Raw genomic sequence first — 5,107 nt, 5'->3', positions numbered from 1 at the left:
TTGAGGTTTTTTATCAGCATGTTTTAATCTGAGTGCTTACCGACTTTAACCTATTGGTAATTATTCAAGAAACTGAAAGAGAGCTATCAACGTTATCAATTTTTGTCAACATAAACTAATGCCATTTAATTCTATACATGCGGTGCTTGAAACTTAGTTATTCAACCAAATTTTTTAAGTTCATGTTAGTTTATACTAATTTTTTTTAGCTCGTTTGTGATGAAAGCTTCAGGCTCTCGAGTCCGCTTCCTTGAAAAACCAGTACTGGTATCATATGAGTAGGCTCAGTAGGGCTCGAACCCACGACCCCTGGATTGAGCGGCCGACACCTTATCCACTAGATTACCGCTCCCCTTAAGTTCATGTTATATTAGATACAGAAATCTAGCCTGGATGACGTGGATACTGACAGCACGGATTCATGTTCTAAGAAGTGAGAGCCGCATGTTATTCAACGTATACATAGTTCATTCCATTGTAATAGTAATCATATAAAAAGTTCCTAATATGGCACCCAGATTTTTGTGCCCCGTGGTTATAGTCTGATCAAAGCTGATGGTATGTATACAGTCCTTGAACGTTTGAAAAAGAAAACTTGCAAAATGTTAATGAATGAAGTTATGATTATTTGCCGAGACAAATTTCTTATTCCGTTTGTATTTTTCAAAATGTAACACAATATTTTGAAGAAACAAAAAAATGTTCGGCGTTGTTTGCTTTACATCAACGAAATCGTTCTAGGGTGTACGTACGTACGGGTGCCCAGCAGATTATTTGTGTACATTGAACCATTTTAAGGGAAGTAACTCTGCTGGTCTTATATCAAATCTTGCATTTTTCTGTATGAGTAATCCTTTCTAATATGTAAAAATGTTCAATTTGAGAGTTAAAGGGACTGGCCCCCAGATCGTTCGACAACAACAAAAATATTTTTTTAGATATCTGGAAATAAATGCTATATTTGTAACTTAATTATTGACAAAGTATATGTTACGGGAACACATGAGAATTTGCTGCTTTTACTACTTTTTACGATGAAAATTGAAAAGCGTTTGTAACGCTTTGCTCCAGGTAAACTGTCTCGATTATAAATGTCTATATTTTGAAGTTATAATTCACTAATTCCGCTATAGCTCTATTGGTTACGTCTTTATTGCCGTGCTAGTCCGGGGTTCGATTCCCGACGCGGTCATCTTTTTTTCTTGATTTCGATTTTTTAAAATATTTTAGAAACAAAAACTCATATTCTAATGTTCTTAATATGACCAAACTTCAATTTGAGAGAAAGATTATTTTTAGCCAAAATCTGGAGGTCAGTGCCTTTAACAAAGATGTTAAATTTAAAAACAGCTGTGATACATGTATGCCTTTTCAATCAGTTTTTGCAATTCGACTCAGTAACACCTTCAAAGAAAAGATGAATGTAGCTTGCGTTACCGTCATTTCAAGGAGAAAGGGTCAATGTAAAGAAATACATTAATTAATTGAATAATCATTTATCACATTTTTATTAAATATAAGAGCGAAGGCGATCAAACAAAACATTAAGGTACTTAATAAGATTCCTACGCGCAGATAAAATATCATTACAATAAATATAAAAAAAATTAAATGTATGATGATGCTATTTAGATAAGAGTTATTGAAAATACACACGACGCGATATACAGAGTACATGACAGTTTGATTTTTTTCTTCATTATTCACCTCGAATATTATTGTTTATTTGTTTACTGCATGGCTCTTTTTCTTTTGAAATGGTATGGAGTTTTCTAAAACAAAATGGTGCGCATGTCCGATTTTAAAGAGAAAATGAATACATAATTACAGTTGATTAAATACGAAATTCCTCCCGCAATAATTTAAGATACCGAAATGAGAATTGAATCACGATTTCATTGGGCAAGCATTTTGAAGTTTATGATATTGTTACGCCTTTGAAGTGCATATTTATTACATAGTAACTCTTTGAATAGTGAATTACAGTCAAACTCCGAACACCTGACCCTGTCCGGACCAAGTCAAAAGTCCGGTTTTCAGAGGGTATTTACTGTACTTTGTTTCTTTAAGTTACTCCTGTAGTCTATCTAATATTTATACTTCATCAGCATGAAACATTTCCAGTAATATTATAATCGTGAAAGTCACACGGATAGCACCAATTGTCTGAGTTAAAAAGGAACAACGGTCAAAATTGTTATTCAAGTAACGTAAGTATTTTGTCCTACTTTTGTTCTCTATGCCGGTACTTTTATGTCGAGTCATCACACACTTTTCGGTCTGTATTATATTACATCATGGTGGGGTCCTGGATCTATCTATCTACGATACGTTGAATATTCCTCCGCGTGAGGGATGCAAGGTTATCTTTTTCAGCACTTCAAATAAAGTCTCAAAAATTGATAAAACGCTCGGAGGGTATATTCGAAACAATTTCCATCTTATTATTTCAATATCTTGTGTGTTTTTTTGCCAGTAAACCGTAAGATTTTGATATTTTTTCTTTTTTTTTCGTATTTGTACTATGCATTTAGGTACATTATGTTTCGGAACTTATTAAGGACTAAATGGCTCGATGGTTTTAGGATCCAAAGATGAATACAATTTAGCAATATGAAACCGAATCGTTTCTTTACTTTCACTATTGCGTAATATGGATAAACACGCTTGAATAGAAAATTTGGTTATAAGAAATCTTACTTTGCATATTTGAACTTTAAAATATAATACAACTTTCCCACCTGGTTGTTTTAGATATAATGGCGAAACAATCCGATGGTGCGTTCATTAATTTGGGACAGTCACAATTATTGCAATTTTTCGGCTATTTTTAAGTATTTTTTAAAGTTATTAAAATTTCACTATTTCTTGTCACTGTTCACCTATAAAGATGTTGCTCTTGAACTGCAAAAATAGTATTTTGGGCGTGATTTTAATTCTAAGTTCCGTGTAGTGTTACACCTTGCACGTAAAAGAACGCATGAAAGCGACAGCATCTCCTGCATGCATCTTACAACGTAAAATTCTTCTACTGTGGAGTCTTTCACACTGGTAACCGGTGGCCGCTATAAATGAACTTAGATATTATTATTATTATTATTATACCACATTTATATAGCACTCCTTTCATGCACTTGTACACGTTCAAAAGTGCTTTACAGAATAAATTGCAAAAATACAAACAAATACGTATACAAAGATAATGCATTCCACATTAACAAAAATCATGAATGAAAACAAGTATAATTTAAAAAAAAAAAAAAAAAAAACAAGATAAAAAAAAAAATAAATGTATCGGTCAGTTAACAAAATATTGTACAAAGAAGTGGGTTTTGAGCAGGCTTTTGAAAGCAGCTAGCGTGTCAGCTTCCCTGATCTTGACAGGAAGAGAGTTATGTAGATATGTAGTCTTAGCTTTGAAAATACACCTCATTCTTTCACATGCATACTTTTTATTCTGATGAAGAGTTTCATGCAGTCAACAAAGATGAGTTGTCAACAGAATGCAGTTACAGTGCTGTAATATGCTGGTCCACTATTTCTTTCTTTAATTCAAAATGTTGCACCAAACATCATACATCTCTATTGCAGACTAAAAGAATATTTAAATGCACCGGGTTTTTTTTATTAGTCGTCCTACATGTAAGTAACCTCTCTAAACCGAACACCCTCGAGACAAAATGACGAAGTAAAGTATAAAGATTATTTTCAGAATTGATGGGTTATTATCAATAGAATGAACTTATTCGGGCTGAAAATAAGTGTTCATTACAAAGAAGTTTCCGCTTTTCAGGGGTTCCAGTTTAAGAAATTTGCAAACTTTCCCTTCACACCCTGGGCGATTGCAGTTATTTATCACTGCTTTTTTCCACTACGGAAAAATAACTTTGCGTTGACGTTGACATACGGTATCACTGCTTGTTTCCGCTGCAGAAAAAAATATCATTTTGCGTTGTAGTTGTTGTTGAATGTTATGATTTGTAATAAATCAAAATAACTTTAATTATTATGGATCATGCTTTCCAACTATAAAAGGATTTGATCGTTGACATATATAATCTACAGCGACTTTCAAACTAGACAATCATGGTTACGTAGAATCGATAGCTTGAGTACAGGTCCTCTCTGATAAGCTTGTGTTCAATAGACAGGATTCGTGCGATGGAATGTTAACTGCTATTTAGATATGCACGTTGACAGGTTATCGCGACTTCCTAGATAAATGGGATGATTCCGACATGAGAGGTTGCCCACAAACCATCTTAGATAACGAAAGTTAACAGGGCATGTTTGATAAAACAAAACTATTACACTCATTTTAAATCATAGTCCTTTTTTTCCTATCTCGCTCCTTTTTCTGTGCTTGAAATAGTTGCTATTGTCATTTATTTAATTGTATGACAATTGTAAGATCTGGTTGCACAAAAATGGCGTTATTAGTTACAAAAAATCCATGGTGGACCAACAGTCTTGACATGACCAAATTTTTCAGTTCAGGAATTTTTTTCACGAGTTATTTGCTTCTCGTATGCAGTAATGCTGTGGCTTTTTTAAAAAAATTCGATTTATTGTCTTATAGAAGTCGTTATAGACATTGAAATTTATACATGTGGCGGAATTTATAGATCGTTTTACGCAATATTGTATTCTAGTTAGAGATGTCAACGGGAAGCTCACTACTCTTATGGTCGGGAAACTGAGAGACGCGTCTTTAAATTTTGATGGATTTGCGTGATAAACACGCGTAAAATCAGAAACTACCTGGTAGCCATATTGATCGCATTCGTTGCGCATGACCGAGCGCCCGGTAACAGCGACTCTATGGATCAGTTCACATTAGACGCTTACGATAAGAGAGTTGACAGCAAAGTTCAGGTGTACCGAAGCACTTTTAATAGTGTTTACAGTGTCATTTTAACAAAAGACTCTTAAAAGTGAAACTAGACGCATCTGTTAAGCAAACGATTTTATAATTTTGACAGAAAAGTTTAAAATGGATTATTTAAGTTGACATGTGGATTTCTCTGTACTTTCAATTATGCAGATACACAACGTTTTAATAATAATACATTCAATGTAATGGTAATGTGAAAAAAATGTGATTTAG

Source organism: Mercenaria mercenaria, chromosome 5, assembly GCF_021730395.1.
Source record: "Mercenaria mercenaria strain notata chromosome 5, MADL_Memer_1, whole genome shotgun sequence".
NCBI lineage: Eukaryota > Metazoa > Mollusca > Bivalvia > Venerida > Veneridae > Mercenaria > Mercenaria mercenaria.
Note: the sequence above shows the minus strand (reverse complement) of the source record.